Raw genomic sequence first — 20,767 nt, forward strand, 5'->3', positions numbered from 1 at the left:
GAGACAGGAGCCATGACACAGGGAAATTGCGGCAGGATGGCGAGGCGTCCCTTCGCCAGCCGCCTCCCGAGGAGCCCGGCCCCTCCTCCCCGCCTCGTGCTTGCGGCCGCCCCCGCCGCCTCCCTCCGGAGCGCCGCGAAGCACCGCGGGCGGAGCCGAGAAGCCGGCCGCTTCTGCCTCGCGGGGCAAGCCCGGGATACCAGCAAGGGAGCTGCCGCCGCCGCCGCCGCCGCCGCCCCAGTGCAAGACACTCGGCAGCCGCTCCCCAGCCATCTGCGCCGGCAGCCCCCCCTCCCCCTTGTGAGCTCCCTCTTCTGTATGGCCTGATTCTCACCTTCGGGGGGGGGGGTTGAACACTGCCCCCTCTGCTCATTTCCTGGCACCTCAGACCACACGATCTGTAGAGTAGTTGCACTGCAGCCAGTGGTATGGCTCCACACCAAATTGTTACACCTTGCAGTCTCTCCCCCCCCCACCCCCCCAAAAAGAGATGAATGTAGAGAAGTTATTCTTGAAGGTTTATATTTTCTGAATCAGTCACACATTTTCAATATTGGCATTCAAAGTCAGGTCATCAGGCAGCATTTGATCAAATAAAGCTGGTCACCAAGTACCAGAGTTCCGTACTTGGTCCAGCCTATACTGATCCCTCAATTTAATGTTCTAGTTTATGGAACTTACCTAGCTTAAAAGGTAGATTAATTTAAAATCAGTCTGGCATTGTCCCTTTTCTTCTCCACTTTGTGAAAAACCAGAGCAATACTTTTTCCTCTCAAAGACTTCTGAGGACCTGTTTTTAAAGTTTGCATTTGTTGATGCTGATGTTGTTATGGTCTGAAAACAATTTAATTAATGTTTCTTCTCCCTTCACAGTTGTCATCTAAGGAACAGCAGTCCCATCCTGAGCTTAAATTATCTGCTTTCGACTGTGCAAGATTCTTCCTGATTTTATCACTTTGAATTCTGCTAAGCGGGGATATTATGACCCATTTATCCGCAAATCCACAGAAACCCGATACATGCAGGCCTGGCTTCAGGCTGCTGTGTTCTCCAAAGAGCATTCAATTCCTTGGTCAGCAAGGAGTCATTATCAGGCACAAGAACAGCTTGCACAAAAGGAGGCAAAAGGATTTTGGACTGTACCTATTAGAAGCATTATCAGAATCAGAGAAAAGCTGGTGTTGCTCCCATCCACTGGAGGCAAAGCAGGGAGGGATTTTTATGAAATATCGAAAGCAGTGTTACCCTTGGCAGTTAGAAATGCAGAATAAGCTATGAAAGGATGATACAGTGAAGAAGCAGCTGTTGAAGGAACCCAGAAGACAATTGCTGCAGATTTTTAAATACTGTGCATAAAGCCCAAAGCTGGGGTTGAGTGGAGGACAAAGAGAGAAACTAGATATACCTTCTGATATGTTTATGCAGCTTTGATAAATCAGCCAGAGCCTGAGGAGGAAAGAGGCATATGTGCTGTTTATAAAATATATATTGAGATGCTCTGAATATGCAGAGGAAAGAAATACCTTTGATGCCTTCCAGAAACCTCCAGGATTAGAAAATAAAAGGGAATTTCTTATCTCTGGTGAGGTGGGATTTTATGAAAGAGGATAGCTTCCCCTCCACGCACACACGCTGTTTCTTCCAGCTTAGCAAAAGATGTATGCCACTGTGCTGTGATAAATGAGATACAAATTGTAAAACATTGGCTGATTATAGAAATGAATAATAATAACTGTAATCATATTGATAGTACTTCAGTTACAGAAATGTCCTGAGGAACATTCAAATCAGCCTGTTGAGTTTTTGTGATGTATATATATGCTGGCATGAAGAAATGGGCTGGCAACAAGATACCTGGTATGGGATTGTCTTGGGGTGGTGATGGTGGTGGTGGAATAAAATGCTCTTAATGGAGTTATTGCATATAACAACAATATGTGTGGTTTCAGCAATCCAAATACATTGCATATCTGCCGTGTTCAATTGTGTAGAACCATATGAGAATATTTGGGACATAGGGCTACACGAGTCTTAATCAGTTGATCAATGCCAAAAAAATTAGATTTTTAAAAGCTTCCTAGTTGCTATCTGTATAAAGGTAACAATGTTCTCTCAAACCCTGGGCTGACCGCATCTGCCCTTTTACAAAACAGCCTTGGACTGTATTCAAGCTGAAGAGGATTTTGGCCTCTCATCAAGCTGCCAGCCTCTCCTTTTCCAGTGCTACTTAGTCTCTTGTGAAGCTTGATTCTGAATATACTGTTCCATTCATTCTCAGGGCCTGTTGATAAGGATGCTGTAGAAACAGAGAATTCAACAATGAATACGGAAAATAGAAGTAAGTTTACATATGCATTTCCTTAGATTTTGAAATTTCAAATCTTTCTGCCTGCTTCTCAGTTTTCAAAAGCTGCAAGTTGTTGGCTAGCACCAGAAATGGACAACCAAATCCATATTGAAGTGTCATGGGATTCAACAGCATGAAGCTTCAATATGGATTCGGCTGTCCATTTCTGGTGTTAACCAACAACAAGCAAATTATGAAGTCATGTTGTCCTTTAAGGCCCATGCATCTCTTCATAGGCAGACGTAAAAAAATGAAAAACAAAAGCAGGTTCCTGTCATAGCAAGATTGCAGCTTACGGTAGGACCATACAAATTTTTAAGCATGTTAGGAGGTACTTTACTTTCTCAAACAGCAGTACTTGCAGTACCTTCCAATTGACTTCACAGTTGTAGGGAGTAGCTCTTTGAAGTCTGTCCTAAATATGTTCTGTTCGATAAGAACTATAGGAGCATGAAAAGCCAATAGATTCTGTCAAACTCAACCCATGACTCACATTATTTACCTCCCTGAGATCTATTATGGAAGAAAGTTCCAATAGAAATATATCTCAAAGGTATATGCCATAAAATAAACTTCCCTGGTAGGAACACTGAACATGCAGTTGTTCTCTACCTTCAAATCCTTCCTCATAAACACATCCTTTATCTAAAACGTAGCTTAATTTCTTAGCCCTTATACAACCAAAATGCACTGTAACTCTGCATAACTACATTTCCTCATATTCTTACTTCTTGTGTAGTCTCCTGGTTCTATGACTAGAGCAAACACATGACAACAGAGCTAGGCAGATTGTTTTTGTTCCAGAATAGAACCAGGCTAAGGAGTAGTAGATCAGCATGGAAAGTTTATTAGAAGACTTCAAATCACCCAAGTATCCCAGTAATCCCCAGCATTTTAATGGCATTAGTGGTTCTTCCCATAAAGATGGCTTGCGGGGGGGGGGGATCGTTTTTGTGCATATGTTTTACACATCAATGTGTTTTAGGGTTTAATATTTATTCTTTAAAATGGTGTCTCAAATTCAGTTTTGAACTATTTGATTGACCCTGAATCTTCTGACATATTTAACTGGCTTTGTTTTCAGCAATAGCAAGATATCAGAAGAAACTCAAAACATCTGTTTTCACAGGAGACCTCCATGACATCAATAATTCAGCATGACCAGGCATTCCCTAAAGGGTTCTTGACTTAGAGAAAGAGGCAGATGGAGATGTAATGGGAAGAATATGCCCCCCTCCCAAATGACCGTATTTTTACCTTTTAAACCAAACCATTTACAACTGTCTCAAATTTGACTTGCTTTCTTCCAATATATAAAGTTGTTAAATGGCTTTACTTGTACAAAAATAGGATCAGGCACATGGTATTTAAGTCCAGGTGCTGGCAAAGAGGAAAATGCCGTCAACAAATAAGATGCATTAGAAATCTAAGCACAGCATGCTTTGATTGTACCCTGCAAGGAAATCAATGAGCAATCACAGATCTGATTTTCTGATATCAGATTTTCAATGCTGATAATGTACATCATGATATTAACACTTTTCATGGTAGTATTCCCTTATCCTTGATGATATATTTACTATTAGACTTTGTTATTTATTTGCCATGGTCAGGAGGGGAAATTATAGAAAAATATAACTTTGCTGAATTACTTTTCATTTACTGTGATTTCCTGTCTAGTTGAGGAGTAGGGTCATAGAATCGAAGTGCTGGAAGGGAACTCCAGGTTCATGTAGTCCATCCCCTTGCACAACGCAGGAAACTCACAACTACCTGCCCATCCACAAATGACCTCAATTCTATGCCCAGGTGATTCCCTCCCCCACCAGGATCCCTGGCCAGTCTGGCTTGGAGGAAATTTGCCTTCCAACCCCAAAGTAGTAATGGGCATTTCCCTGGATATGAAAGAAAGGGCCACTAGAGCCAAGCACTGATGCAGCCTTCCTGTCTACCCACTTACAACCTGCCTAAGATCACAGAAACAGGATTTATGTCAGATGATTATCTAGCTTCTGCTTAAAAACTTCCAAAGAAGAATCCACCACCTCATGAGGAAGCCTATTCCACCAAGGAACTGCTCTAACTGTCAGGAATTTTTTCCCAGATGTTTAGCTGAAAATTTGTTCAAATTGATGTCAACCCATTGGTGTTGGTCCAACCCTCTGGGGCAACAGAAAACAACTCTGCTCCATCCTCTGTATAACAGACTTTCAAGCACTAGAAGATGGTTATCATAGCACCTCTTAGTCATCTTCTCTCCAGGCTAAACAGACTAAGCTCCCTCAACCTTTGCTTATACTACTTGGTCTCCAATCTCACCATCTTCATTGCTGTCCTCTTGACATGCTCTAGTTTGTCTACATCTTTCTTCAATTGTGCTATCCTGAAGGGAGAACAGCTCAGATACACTGATGTGGGGATTTGATTATGGGTTCCTTTGGTATCCATGCAGCATGGGTTGGGAACAATAGGTACTGCTGACAGCTTGGCTGATAACTGAATCTCCAACATGCCTTTTGGGGGATAAGGAAAGAAAAAAGGTAGGAAGTAATAGTTTCCTGTCTGAAACTAAGAGGCTTGGTTGACACACTTCAAAGGGACCTACTTTTTAGGGAACTTACTTCCAGACAGTTTAGTTTGTCCAGCTCCATCACAATATGGAACAGCTTTACATTTTTCCTGAATGCCAGTGTTTGCTGTATTATGATCCATTTCAATATGTTCCAAGCTCATTTGGGAAGGAGTCTGAGCTAGGCAACAGTGAAGTGCCAAAGAGTGTAATCATTTTGAAAGAAAGAAAGAAAGAAAGAAAGAAAGAAAGAAAGAAAGAAAGAAAGAAAGAAAGAAAGAAAAGGCATCTGCTATGTCAATGTCAATTACTGACAAAAAGTAAACTATGTACTTGCAGTGGTCCCCAACATTTTTATCACCGGGGACCACTCAATGCTTGACAATTTTACTGAGGCCCGGTGGGGGGGTGGTAGTTTACTCCTCTACTCTCAACCACTGCCCTAGTGCTCTCTGATCGCTATGGTAATGTTTAAACATCCCTTCAAAATAAGACACAGACACGCGACAACAATGAACATAAGGAACATTTTATTTTCATGGAAATTTTAACTCATGACAATGACAAATCAATGGGAACCCTGAGCTTGTTTCTCTGCAACATGATAGCCCCATCTGGGAGTGATGGGAGACAATGACACCCAAAGTGTGTTGTAAAGGGCGGGGGGGGGATAAAGTAAAGGGCCGTGGGGGGGAAGGCGTCCTTCGCGGCCCACCTCCAATTAGTCGACAGACCACATGTGGGGGATCGCTACTTTACATGATGCATGACCCTCTTGGATTTTGATGTCTGTTTACTAACTGCCCACACTACAGCTTTCTTTCCAAGCTGGAAGTTGCTTTTTTTGTTTTCAAACATAGCCTTTATTTTTTTTTCAAGGTAAACCAATGCAGGTCACAGCTGTAGCCCCTGGAATGTCCAAATTCAATGAAGCCGGGTGTGCACAACATTTACTGAATTAAGAACTGGTTTACACATCACATTTTCCACTTGTATGACTTAAAATATCCCCAAGTATTTTGCCATAGTTATTAGTGGTATGTGTACATCCTGCTGATGCATTTATTGTCTTGTAGTATTTATGTAATAATGTTGGTTGGGCATAGCTTCCCACAGTTGCAGATGTTATAGTTGGCCTCTTAACTGATTTGTCAGGTCACTGGTGGTACCTTTTGGCAAGAGTATACGTGGACATGGTAAAAAGCATTCCTTTGATTTTTGGCCCCGCCCATTCTAAGTAGTGTCATATTCAGACTTGACATTAGTCCAAATTAGTAGCTCGTTTGCAGCAACAGGCAAGTTTAGTGATATTGAAAAACACTGTTCCTAGGCTCATCAAACAGCTACTTCTTCTCCCTTGGACAACTCCCCAAAGGTATTCAAGTCACACAACTGTTTTCATCGTTGTAAGTGCTTCTGTGCATCATATCATCCCTCAAGTAGGTCTATCTCTAGTACAGGATGGCAAAATTAGGTTGAGTTTGCACTGATTTTAGCCTGAGTCTATTTAGGTTTGTTTGGGAGCAAAGTTTGCTGAATTAACAGGAAAGGTGCCCCCTCCCATAAAAAATGGAATCAGGTTGTACCTTTAAGTGCTATGCTTCTGTTATTTCACCTGATCTTTAACCCCATGCTGTTTAATGCACACAGGGATATGTTACCAATAACACTATGTGAGAAAAGGTAATTAGTCTCCTGGGGTGAATGAATTTGTGGCTCATAACTACTTTTTAAAGGTACTAAAAGTCCCCCATCCCTCTTCTGAAGCTTATAGCCAACAAAACCCGCCTTGAGCCTCCGGGGGGAGGCGGGATATACATTTAATAATAATAATAATAATAATAATAATAATAATAATAATAATAATAATAATAATAATAATAATAATAATAAAAATAAAAATAAATTATTTGCATGGCTGGAGAACCCTTTTCTCTTAATGAAAAATTATGTACAGGACACTTGAAACCAACTGAATTGCTGATGACCCTCAGTGATAACTGTTGTTCGAGGCATGCAGCTGTTCTAAAACCATTAGCAAAATCTTTATTTATTAGTCTTTATTCATCTGTATTTCAGTCTTTATTCATCTGTATTTCTTAGAAATAATATTCCACCCCCCCAAAAAAACCTTGAAATTCAGTTTGCTATTTTAATAGGAATATGCTCCACACACTAGTAATATAAGTGATATAACACAATTACTCCATAATAACAAATTACACCATCACCAATAATATGAATCCATAATAAACTCTGAAAGATTATGACTTCTAGGCACATCCTTAAGAGGATCAGGAACTAGAAAGAGTAACAAAACAGGATGACCCAATGAATAGCAAGCTGATTGACAAGCCCCCTTCCTTTGGGTCCCAGTCTCTTGCTTTTCCCCACCAACTGGGTTGGTATCAAATATGTTGCTTCCTACTTATCAGCTGACCTCATATTCTGCCTGTATCCCTTTTTGTCTTTCCAGTCACCTATGTAGTGAAGGCCTGTATTTTTGTGATTTTTAAAGGATAAATTGACAAAGAAACTTTCCCCCTGAAATCTGATTTGATATCCTTCTTATAGAATCATAGAGTTGGAAGGGATCTCCTGGATCATCTAGTCCAACCCCCTGCACTATGCAGGACACTCACAACCCTATTGCTCATCCACTGTAATCTGCCACCCCCTTGAACTAGGCTTCCGAAGCAGCCATTCCAGCCCGAAGCAGCCAGCGTTGCACCGCTGGGGAGGAGGAGCGGCACCAGGGCCAGCATGCCAGGCGGTACACGCCCGGCACCACTGTGCTTTAATTGGTGGTTTTCTGTGATTGACAAGCCAAGGAGCAGGGGGGGGGGAGTTCGACTTGTTTTCCCTTACCGCCTCTTTGGCAGGCAAAAAGCCATGATGAGGTGGAGGGATAATGTGGTAGGTATCTCCTGTGAGGAAGCTTGCAAACACATGACTTACAACCCCACATTTGCAAGCAGCAAGCAACATGAGTTTTGTGCCTCTTTACTTTAGTACTGATGTAAATGTTTTCATCTAATGCTAAACAACAACCTGCATTAGCTGAAGTTTCTGAATTTTATTTAAGGACAGACCCAAATAAATACATTACTGCAGCACATTACAGAAGACATCGTTTATCAAGGCCTGGATGATAATACCTAGTGTCTCTAGTTGAAGGAACATACTGAGAGTATCTGTCTATCTTTCTCTCCTTGGGTGCTTTCACACACACAAAATAATGCACTTTCAATCCATTTTCAGTGCACTTTGCTACTGGATTTTGCTGTGTGAAATGGCAAAATCTACCTGTAAGCAGTCGCTTAAGTGGATTCCAACTTAGCATGTGTGAAAGCATCTAGAATCTGTGTCTCTGTCTCTCTTGCTCTTGTATGTTGTGTAAACAAGAGAGAGAGAGAGAGAGAGAGAGGCTTACTTGAAGGCCACAGGAAAAGTTGGAATGGAGTTGCCAGAATGATGTGTACTGCAACTGTTAATATTGAGTAAAAAAAAACAAAAACAAACCCTGGTATTATGTAAGCATTTTCTGTCAAAGACATATTTCCTTTAGAACAATGAGTCAGCTCCTTTCTAATTCTCACCTGAAAACCCACCTTTTCTGGGTTTTTTTTACTTGTGATTGACAGTCTCACTTTCTGTCAATAGTGTGACACTTGTGTTAGAAGTGTTTATATAATTATATATTGTCCTTTTTATTATTTACATTGCAATCAGGTTCCCAAGAGGCTCAGAACTCTAATTCTTTTGAGGGCTGCCAGTTCTGGGTTGGGAAATTCCTGGAGATTTGGGGGTGTAGACTAGGGAGGCAGAAGTTTGGGGAGGGGAAGGACTTCAGTGGGCTATAATACCATGGGGACCAATTTCCAAAGCAGCCATTATCTATAGGGAAATTGGTCCTCTGACTTTTGGAGACCAATTGTAATTCCAACAAATCTCCAGCTACCACCTAGATGATGGCAACCATCTGAGGTTGTTTTATACTGCTGTCTTGAAATGAATATTTATTTCTGTTTTCTATCATCTCTCTATCCATGCCACCTCAAGTCATCAAAATCTAAAGTGGCTAATAAGAAACTAAATACTAATGAATGAAAGCAGGCCAGTTACCTGCAGGACCGTTTGGTTGCTTATGCCCCCAGCAGGGCTCTCTGCTCTGCGGGTATGAATCTACTGACTGTCCCGGACCCCCGGGACGTTTGCCTGGCCTCGACCAGGGCCAGGGCCTTTTCGATCCTGGCCCCAACCTGGTGGAATGAGCTCCCGGAGGAGCTAAGGGCCCTGTCGAAATTACCATCTTTCTGCAGGGCCTGTAAGACAGAGCTCTTCCGCCAGGCATATGGTTGAGGCCAGGGCAGAGACCAGGTTCCATCCAAGATCCCTAATCCATCGGCCAGTCTTTCCTCTCTCTCTTACAGAATTAACGTCCGACCTCTCTCTGAACAAGCGAGGAAAGTGGGGAAAGTTATAGAATAGAATGCCATCTTTTATTGTAATAATGGGGTCTTTATGGGATTTTATGTGATTTTACTTTGATTGTATATTTTATTGTGAACCGCCGTGAGACCTTTTGGCGAACGGTGGTATATAAATCTAATTATAAAATAAAATAAAATAAATAAAAGGAGTCTAGCAGTTTCTTCATTCTGGAAAGTAGCTAGCTAGCTATAGATGGACATCTGTCTTGCACCCATTGCCATTAAAGTGAATTAAGTCCTTCACACTGCCATGTCTCCATTCTAAGAAAGTGACAAACTTTGAACACTTCTGGCATGCTCCAAAACACTTCTCTTCCCTTGCTTCCTTCCCTTCCTTTTCCTTGTTTTCCCCTAGCACTCTTTCTCTATTTCTTTGTCTTGAAGTTCCAGAATCATCCTTTTCTTTCTCTAAAAAGGATTTTCTTCAATTCCCCATTTTCATTAATACTCATAACTGCACAGATAGAACTCTTCCAAGTTACCTGCAAGTATTCTGAAGGAAAATCTAGTGTATACATAGGCCTAGAGTTCACATGGTCACTTTTCTGCATTCAATGGTTGCCATTATACTGGAAAAACTAAAACATCGCATTTGAGGATACTATTATGAATGACATATAACTTCACACACCCCATACTTTATGGGTCCATTTCCCCCAACAGCAATTCCCTGGGCAACTCTATGAGTGTTTGTGCATAAACATATGCATGCAGAGCACAAATGTTTATTGTATGTTCACACTGAGTAGATCCATGCAGTATATAGATCCTCTCCTCAATCTGCTCTCAATAAGACACTTGAAGAAAGTGTTTATAAGATTCTTATTTCAGTCTTTCTATGTTGATTTTCAAGTAAATCCTTTGATACCTAAAGATATAGTCTTCTAATAAGTTTAGAGAAATTAGCTTTAAAGGAGACAAAGTGAGTGGAGGTAACAGGGATTCTCTGTCTATGTATACAGGGATTGCTCCTTCAAGAGAGTCTTGAAATAAACCAGGCTAGATTCACCATTAATGAAAAATAAAAGAGTAAAACACACAAACACACTGAAAACGCATACATGGCTAGCTAAGGGAAATCAGGGAGGAGTGAAGGCTGTGGTTACCCAGTCTCAAAGATAAAGGGCTCTGGTGATAGCAGCTAAACAACTATTATTTCCTGGATAGATGAGAAGGCCTACACACAAGTGCTGGTGGTGCAGAGGATCCAAGAATACACACACAAACTGCTATAGAGCAGGATGCCATATTTTATAGGCCAAAACTCTTCCTGAGGCTAGCTGACAGCCCCAAACAAAAACTTGATGGGTTTTCCAGAGGTGGACAATGATCTGAGAGAAGCTTGATGAGTCTACTTGAGAAATATAGTTGTAAATGGTGGTATACGATCCTATGGTTACCAAACGGCAAAAGCTACCAGGTTTGTTGAATAGCATTAACTAATGTTTAATTAGGGTAAATGGGTGAGAAGAGGTAAGGCTGGATGTTGATAAAATTAAGTCAAGGTGAGGAAATAGGTTCTTGAGCTGTCCATTGTCCTAATTTTGCATCTCCTTGGAATGAGGAGTAGGTTTTTAGTGTGTCAGCCACTCTTTCCTACACATCTAAACTACTTGCCTCTGGTTGACATTCATTTATTGTACTTTGAGGCCAGACAGTGTGATATCTAAAATGATATTAGAGAAAGGCTGTTTCTAGTTGTCTTTCTACAAACTTCCCCTCAATGAGTAGAGGTGTCTGATGGCTTAACACCACTTTTCACAAATGTAATTGAGAAAAGTTTTGATTCCTTACATTTTACCAAATTAACTAGTGACAAATACACATTTGCCCAGGAAAAAAAATCAGACTGTTTCAGATTCTGCCAGAATCAATTTGGGCCAAATCTGAATCATCCAAACCATGCTTCACTAGTTTTGATTTGGCTGAATTGATTTGGATGAATTTGAAGTGGTCTGAATTTTTGTCCCCTGCTCAGGACTCGCAGCCCCAGGTATGATCAGTTGCTTGGCTGTCCCTTTAAATGCCTCCCTCCTCCCCAGTCTTCTCTGGCAGCAGAGCATTCTCTACTACTAGAAAAGGCGGGGTGGGGTGGGAAATTAAAAGCTACTGCAGATCTTCCTTATACTAAGCAATATTCAAAAGGCATGATTATCCCACTAATATTTTGAAAATAGGTTAATGTGCTAATTTGAAGGGGAAAGTTGTAATTAAATCTCAAAGGTTTTATTTTGGTATTTTGTAATAATATTTTACAAGGGTGCACTTAGAAAAGATACTATTGACTTAAAATAGAAGAAATGAAATGCATGTAAGAAACTATGGGATCCAAATTACTTTCATCCTTTCCTGATGTATTTCATAGTTTGCTGCATCAATTTACACAGATCACGAGGTGACAGATGTGGTAGGCCTCACTATGTCCATGCTGCAGAAAATAGCAGTGTGTTGTGTGACTTGTCAAAAAAAAATCTGTACTATTGGACAGAGGCTGGATCGTTGTCTTATTATCTGGACCAAAGGAAAAGCCAAAGCTTTCAAAGGCTATTAGTTAATTGCTTTCCTTTTACAATCCAACTTTATCCCATTAAAGTAGTGCTTCAGTTCCACAAATAGTCTCTTTTTTTTTTTCCTGCTGGACCAAATTGTGAAGCGATGAGCTTCTCAATTCAGTACAAATTACAGAATCTGTCTGTTTTTTTAATGCCTCAACCTTTAAAGTTGATTTCAGATATTGCTGTTTGTGTTCGCTTTAGCAAAATCTAACCTTGCAAAATTTATCCAGGAAATCTGCTCCCTTCTACCCTGCATTTAGAGTGTAGGAAATTTCTTCTGTGGTTATGTATATATACATGTCATATCACTCTCTGCCTCTTTTGGAGCTGTCGTACATATCATGGTTGCTAAAGGTCTTAATGCCCTTGAGCAGACAGCTGCGTCCTAAAAAAACAGGGCAATTTCAATATTCTTAAATTAACTACTAAATGAAGTGACATTATGCAACAATAATGAGTGATAAGATCATTCAAAGAAGAGCAAGTAAATTGGTGTGGTGTAGTGGTTAGTTTTAGACAAGCACTGAGGAGTTCTGGGTTCAAATCTTTGCTCTGTCATTTAGGCCACTGAGCAACCTTGGGCCAATCATTAAGTGCAAGGTGGGGCAAAGACTGATACACTTTACTGGGATCCAGTCCAAGGTTTCAAGCCTGCTGTCCAATTAGAATCCTATTAAATAATTTCAGAAATTAAACAATTTTTGTTTTTATCTTGTTCTGGCAGTTTCGCAGCAAAGTTCAAGAAACAAGTGTGTGTGTGGGGAGTATCCATTGGTCAAGACTGTAGCTGAAGATGTAGAGTAGAGATTCTGCAAGAATCAAGCAGGGCTTAGAAAGCTGGAGATAGACCCCCGTGCCCTCAGCTTGGTATAGTGGTTAAGAGCGCTTCTAATCTGGCAAACCAGGTTTGATCCCCCACTCCTCCACATCCAGCCAGTTGGGTGACCCTGGACTAGTCTCAGTCTATATAGAGCTGTTCTCACAGAACAGTCCTGTCAGAGCTCGCTCAACCCCACCTACCTCACACGGCTGTTGGGGGAAGGTGACTGTAAGGCATTTTGAGGCTCCTTTGGGTAGTGAAAAGCAGGGTATAAAAATCAACTTCTTTTGCCATGATAGTTCTGGAGGCTGATGGGAGAAAAAAGGTTCAAAAATTGTCATTCATCAACAGCATTATACCACTTCTTGAGATGAGCAGTTAGTAGTTTGCAGACCATTGCATTCTTCCCTTGTTTTTCTGTGAGTTCAGCAGCTACAGGGAAAGCTCTGGAAATAGACATTGCCTCAATGTGAGTTCTGTTTTCTGTTTTTTCAAATCCATCGGTCCATGTATTATTATGCGGGGTCATATGATCTTCAGCATGTACTTTCTTGGACAACGTTCTATATTGTTTGGCTAGGGTGCACATGTTTTATTATCTGTAACTGGTAATATCTATAGTTACTGGGACTGCTCAATTTGCATTTGTTTTATATCATGCTTCAGAATCCCCTGACAAAATTTTATTCAAATTAGCAGCTTTTAAAATATTAATTCAACAGCATTTCATTTTCCCCCTACCTTGCTGGCATTTGGCCTTGTCTTCGTTCATCTTGGTGACTTTGTAGCCTCTTATTTTCCTGGACCATATATAGTTCAATGTGAAACTGTACTGAGATGATTTACCGTATTTGCCGGCGTATAAGACGACTGGGCGTATAAGACGACCCCCCAACATTTGCACTCAAAATATAGAGTTTGTTACATTACATTACAGTACTATGGGCCACTATGGGCAGCTATGTCTATCCCAACTGAAGTGCACCCGGCGTATAGGATGACCCCCTCCCCCACTTGGAGGCATGTTTTTCAGGGGGGAAAAGTAGTCTTATACGACAGCAAATACTGTATTTCCCATATTCAGCAGTAAGGTTGTCAACACTCAGAAATTGCTATGAATGAAATTTGCATTTGTTGGTTTCGATGCAGGTTTTAGGCTACAGTAAGTACCAACAGCTGAGCAATAAAACTGCAAGCTACACTGGTCATAATACAATGATTCCTGACCTTTAATTAGAACATGCTGTAAGATTATTGGTGGGAGAGTCATCTGAAAATGTTATATTCTTTTAACAATTACTGAAGCAATCTAACTTTAAATCCTTTCAGTGCTTCCAGAGTATTCTTCCAGCTTTACATTGCTTTGGTAATTAATATGACCTCTCTTAGGACATCTGTACAAGTAATGGTAATTATATCCACAGGGAATGATAATGTCTTTGGCATGTGCTTCAAAAGCATTTCAAATAAAGGGAACCACTGAGCCAAGGAAATGTTTTTGTATGCAAATTTTTGTGTGTTTTTGTTTCTGCAGCAACGAGTAAATTTGGCAGAGGTTTATTAGTGGCATGAAGTTGGGCTGGGGAATTTGTTATAGGAAGTACAGTACTTGATGCCCTTCTGTATGCATATATTTTAACATAAATCTTAGGATTGAGATGCTTATTGTTCATTTGTAAACGTTTAGCAAATGTATTTGGTCAAAACTGCACATCAAAGGGTTTTGTGGTGAGTTTATGCAAAAATTGAATGATCTTCTGTAATTTTACATGTTCTGTATGAATTTAGACATGACCCTGATAGCCAACTGGCTTCCTAAGCATTTCAATTTTTCCTTGGGCCAAAGTATGACTATTCCTTGTTTGTACCATGTACCAGAATGGACAAGCAGGGTAAACCTAAAATTGCTTCAGGAGGAAGAATGCCACCAAAATTAGTTCTGTTCCATTTGTGCCTACATAAATGAATCTTTTCTTATTATGCCATAAAGAAAACATGTATTAGAACACTTTAGCAATCACTAAATTTAGCTTTGAAAAACTGCCTTTGGTGAGTGGTTCTTACAAGGACACGGGAAAAGGAAGTGGTTTTAGTCCTGCCTCCCTAGCAACATCAGCGAGAACCACCCATCAGGGATGCGGTCCTAGAACCGGGAGAGAATACATGACAGCCTGTTCCTTAAAAACATTGTACTTGCTTTCTATGTATATAGGTACAAATTAGTAAGCATTGAAAGATATTAATTATTACTCATTATTACTAATTAAGTTATATCATTTAATATACTGCTACTGTTAATTATTCAAATCAGGAATTATTGTGAAAGCTTTCCACATGTGTTGATTACATTCTATAGTTATCATTAGAATAAAAATCACCAAGAGACAAATGGATGCATGAAGGTGGTCTGCTCATGTATAAGGGATATTTATTAAGTTGCTCCCCAGGTCCTATTTCTCTAAGCTTGGCATGACCTCCACAGAGGCACAAATGACAGCTGCTGGAAGACTATCTCAGAGGTCCAGAGAAGCCTCTCCTTTTGTCCCCCCCCCCCCACAATTTGGTCTTTCCAGTAGGGCAGGGGTAGTCAACTGCTGGCAGGGGCTCATGGGAATTGTAGTCCATGAACATCTGGAGGACCACAGGTTGACTACCCCTGCTGTAGGGCATACTGCAGATACTTGGTTCATGAATACACCTTTGCTGTAGGGCATACTGCAGATACTTGGTTCATGAATACACCTTTGCTATCTACTGTGGCAAGGGCCTTCCTGGCATCTGCCCCTGGCATTTTCTAACAAGCTACATGAAGAGGTTTGTGCTCTGTGGGACTAATTAAGGTTCTGTAAGGCATGCAAATCTGCTTTGTTTTGTGTAGCATTTAAGGAAATAAGAGAATGGCTGAGATGTCTGGCTGTCTAGGTTTGTTCCAGAGCTGTTGACTGAGTGAATTTTAATTAGAATCTGTTTTATTATATTTATTTGGATTTATCTATTACCTAAGTTAAGTTTTGATAATGTGTCGTGTGTTGTGAACTCAACTTTGTTCTCTGTTGATTTCAAGCCCTCTAGATGTAATAAAAAATTTAAAAAACATATATTTCACATAAAAACAAATCGGAAACTTAACAAAGACCAAAACAATGAAGAAGTAAATGTGAGGCCCAGGTCAAATGCCCCTCCCCCTTGATATAGGCCTTGGCCGCTGACAAACAGTTTTACTTCATTTGCTCACAAAACCCAGAATTTCACTAAGCATTTCACTAAGTTTCATTAATAAACATGCATATATTAGCCTCATGGAATGCACAAATTGAATTTCAACAGTAGAGGGGTAAAACAACAAAGGAAATGTGCTAAAATGTGACTAGTTATCACTCAGAACATAGCTTTACAGGCTGGATTTATATACTATGATGTTTTGGGGCAGTGTACATAGAAGAGTAAAAGACTAGAATCATAGAATCATAGAATCATAGAGTTGGAAGGGGCCATACAGGCCATCTAGTCCAACCCCCTGCTCAACGCAGGATCAGCCCAAAGCATCCTAAAGCATCCAAGAAAAGTGTGCATCCAACCTTTGCTTGAAGACTGCGAGTGAGGGGGAGCTCACCACCTCCTTAGGCAGCCTATTCCACTGCTGAACTACTCTGACTGTGAATTTCCCCCCCCCTGATATCTAGCCTATATCGTTGTACTTGTAGTTTAAACTCATTACTGCGTGTCCTTTCCTCTGCAGCCAACGGAAACAGCATCCTGCCCTCCTCCAAGTGACAACCTTTCAAATACTTAAAGAGGGCTATCATGTCCCCTCTCGACCTCCTTTTCTCCAGGCTGAACATTCCCAAGTCCCTCAACCTATCTTCATAGGGCTTGGTCCCTTGGCCCCAGACTGCATATGGCCTTGAAGTAGTTATGTATTTACTGATTGTCAGTCCCAATGTTGAGAGGAATTCCTTGGATATTTGTTGTTACATAAAAGCACTACAAGGCCAGTCTTTACATTCTTCTCAGCTGCCTCTTCCTGAAACGAGAGACATCAACTATTCCTCATGGGCACAAAGGACTGTTGTCTCCATTGGCTGATTGACAGAAATACCTGAAGTACACATTGATTATTATAGCTGTGTTTGATTCTTTCCTATTGGCTTCCTACAGACTTTGAAAATGCTGAAAAAATACCCCAGCTGAATGAACTCCTCTTCCTTTCTTTGAAGCTATGCTAACTAGTGATACACAATTATATGGGATGTTGAAAAGTCATAAGCAGATCCCCTGACATTTTTTATTTTTATGCTGCAGCAACTGTAGAGGGCTATGAAGGAGGAACAATGCTCTGTGTGAGATTGTATCTGGATTTTTCCTTTGGGGGTAATGTCAGCTTTCTGGAGAGAATTTTTCCTGGGGGAAAAATACAGAAGATAGAGGTTGAATACCGAAGTTAAAATAAAGAATTTTTATCATGAATCTTCTGCATAGTTGTAAATTGGTTCTCACTTAAATGTCAGTTAAGCTGCTTAGGAAGATGAGGAGAACAGCAACCAGTAAGTGGGAAATTAGGCTGCAGTTAAGGCATTCCATAAGGTACAGCTCTGAGTTCAATCCAGTGACTTGGGTATGGGGGCAACAGTCCGCTTACTTCACTCCCAGAGTCTGCATTGGGCATTGGAGACTACTTGGTCTGTGGAAGCCAACTGCTCTGAGTGGCTGGGGATAAACAGTAAAAATATCAGTGTTAACAAGATCTTCTTATGCATACCACTTTATTTAAAGCCAGAGAAATAATCCTGCTGAAACACATTTTTCACATAAAATGCAAAAAGATACTACCTCTTTGAAAAAATATAGCTGGATAATAGAGCAGATACCTAAGAAGGATTTCCCATCTCTAATTGCCACTCGCAAGCTAAGAAAAATCTCAGGATTTACCATTCCCCTCTTTACATAATTTACATTAATGTGTAAATTCTTCAAGCTTATATTGCCATGAAAAAATAAACATTATGACAAATTCAAATTGTCATTTACATATTTGCTCATTTTATTATGCTTTGATCAAACACTGTGTGACTTGGATTAAATCTTGGATTTGCAAGTATTTCCATCATTTTCTTTATTTAGACCCCAGTCCAGACTTATGCACACAAAACCCCAAGTATTTTCCTGTTTAAAATGAAAGGTAAGACTTAAAATACTTTTTTGTAGATATATGCCACCATTTAAATGTATACAGTATTTTCCACCCCAGAGTGGGCAACCCTATTGGTGACAGAGCTAAGAGCACGTGTATCATGTTGTTGTAAGTGATCGTTAAAATTCTTAGCAGGTGATTTCTGTTCAAAACAGCAAATACCTGCTTCAAATTCTGAGACCATTTTGGCACAGAGGGGAAAACGCGAGTGGTTTCCTGCTTGCAAACACAGGATGGTAAATCTCATGTTTGCAGCCCTCCTCATGGGGAGACACCTCCTGCATTTTCCTTCTCCCTGGTTTTTGCCTCCTGATGAGTCAGCAAGGGAAAAGAAGCTGAACTTTCTCCCTCTGCTCCTTGGCTTGTCAATCACAGCAAGCCACCAATCACAGCACATCAGTTCTCTTGTGGACTGAAACGTTCTCTCCCCCCAAGCCCCCAAATTATTATTTTTTAAAGGCAGTTCTGTGTTGCTGTGTGGTAATGCCACAACACAGATACATCTTTAATAAAAATCAATACTGCCTCATTGCTATGGAGAAATGCCAGAATGATACAGCATTCCCTCCCCTCCTTTTTGGAATTTGTGTTCTTTTGCAGTTTATTTCTGTCTGGGTAGATATCTGAAATGCTGAATATGGTCCTTGGAGCCCAAAAATACATTTTGTGCTAATGGTTGGCTTTAAAAGAAGGTGCTCAGACCCCTGTATGATCGGGAGAAGAATTATGGTTGGAGGAGGAGGCATTCAAGGGCGGGACAGCCACCCTAAGTGAGTGTTAAGTGCTGAGTGGCACTTAAGCCATGAGACATGCTCCTCTTCCAAAGTCCTTACGAGAAATATATTATGTGGAACAGATTATATAAATTTTCTAAAGTATACTAGAATATATATAATTAATATCCTACACAATCATGCTTTTTACACCTCAGAGAGAATAAAATGCTGAACTTATAATTGTATCATTGATAAAATCAGGTTACTCACCTACTTCATTACTTCCTTTTGTAAAATGTTTTAGAAAGGTAGAAACAATCTTCCCCTTTCTACAGGTAAATCCTAGGGCCATTCCGCACAGATTATTTGTAGCAGGAGTGTGGCAAATTGTAATCGGTACAAAAATGCGGTTATGCACAACGTCATAGACAATCTGCCACACTCCTGAAACTGATCCGCAAAAAGTGCTTCATTGTAACGCTTTCAAGGAAATCCCAAAAAGTGGATTCACCCTCTGGAAAGTGCTACACTCTTGCAACCAATCTGCAACACTAGCAGAAAAGTTCTGTGCATTACCATTGTTGCAGTTTCAGCAAAGTCCCTCCCCCTGGTTCTCTCCTCTGATCTTCCGTCGAAGTGATCGCCATTTTTTTTTCTCGGAGTGAGCGGACATCAACGAACCGGTGAGCCTTCATTCACCCAGCGAGGCTTCTCTGGCTGCAGTCCCTCCCCAGAGCTGTTTTGTCACCAAGCACCACACAGCCCCATTTGCTGGTTTATTTTCCCTTTATTTTTCCCTTTATTTTTCCCTTTATTTTTGGCTGAAAATCGCGCCTGTGCAGGGGGGTGGGGGATTTTTTTTCACTCGGGGGGAGCGTGGCAATGATAAACGGCAGCTCACATGCCACCTGCTAGCTAGATGGGTCTCTCTGTTGCAATGAATCAACGCAGATTCATTGCAACGTGTGTGTGTGTGTGTTTTTTTAAACCTGCCTTAAAGGGAAAGGGGATTTTTGGGAGCATGATAACAGCCGCCCATTGTCTGCTCGTTTGATTGACAGCCAGGGGCGAGACAAAGCTTTGCAAATATTGCTTCCTGGATAGCGATTTTTGCCAAGACCGGAAACCTGTGGGAAACGATAGAAACGCTACTGGATTCCACTACAAAGCCAGGTATGCATAACGACGAATTCCACTATTTAAAATGGCGTTTTTTCGTTCCAAAACCAATTTGCAACATTGATCCTAGTGCGGAATGGCCCCTACTATTTCTATTAATGATCTACTTAAACTAAAATACTCGGATTTACGTCTAGAAATGTGAAGCTTGCTCTAGTTGCAATCTTGGTATCTTCTAGGATTCCTCTTATCAGGTCTTGCTATTTCTTGAGCTCCTCTTTCTTGCATGAAGCAGACTACAGGAAAAAAAATAATCTCATCTCTTCAGACAAATGCTTAGTTGGTTAAAGCAGCCACTGGAAGCTTGTGTGACAAACAGCTTGCATCTTGCAGACATCTGATGTTCCTTTTACATTGGGCCTGGGGTTGGGGCTTGCCTGTTTCTTTCTGTTGTCAAGGATAAAGGAGACTTTGTATGCACACCCATTAGCTGACATATGTTTAGAAGAAAGTAAGTGGTTTGAATCACCTTCATTTTGGAGTTAGGTCACTATTAGCAATGGCCATTCCTGATCGCTCCCTTAAACAGATTCTACTTTCTGCAGAAGATAGCAAAGATAAGTAAATGCAAACGCCCAAGTTGGCAGTTATTACGCACTAAAGATAAAGATATTTAGGAGACAGCCTAATTTTATTATCAACACAACACCTGCTGGAAGAGAAAAAGGTGCCAAAATTAATCCTCTTTCTATTTGCCAGTTCTCATTTTTGTCAGGTTTTACATGGACAGTTCAAAATCATTATATATGTAGTAGTTTAAATGAAAATGGTTAAAGAGGATGTTTGAAAATCTTGTCATGGCTTGGGGCCAAGTATTTAATGTATATTGCAAAAAAAGAGGGTACACTATCTTTTCAATCTCTAGAAGTGAATTCACTTGGCAGGAAAGCATGGCAC

The 20,767-nt window shown here is 40.6% G+C and overlaps 1 long non-coding RNA gene across 1 annotated transcript in view; it reads left to right on the forward strand.

Annotated features, from left to right (window-relative positions):
• Positions 1-2,548: 2,548 nt before the first annotated feature.
• Positions 2,549-20,767, forward strand: part of LOC143844905 (uncharacterized) — a 31,193-nt gene continuing 12,974 nt past the window's right edge. Inside the window, exon 1 of the long non-coding RNA XR_013234189.1 lies at positions 2,549-2,644. This is a non-coding gene — a long non-coding RNA (uncharacterized LOC143844905). The remainder of the gene's footprint in view (positions 2,645-20,767) is intronic.

The sequence above is a fragment of the Paroedura picta genome, chromosome 9 (assembly GCF_049243985.1).
Source record: "Paroedura picta isolate Pp20150507F chromosome 9, Ppicta_v3.0, whole genome shotgun sequence".
In the NCBI taxonomy this organism is placed as follows: domain Eukaryota; kingdom Metazoa; phylum Chordata; class Lepidosauria; order Squamata; family Gekkonidae; genus Paroedura; species Paroedura picta.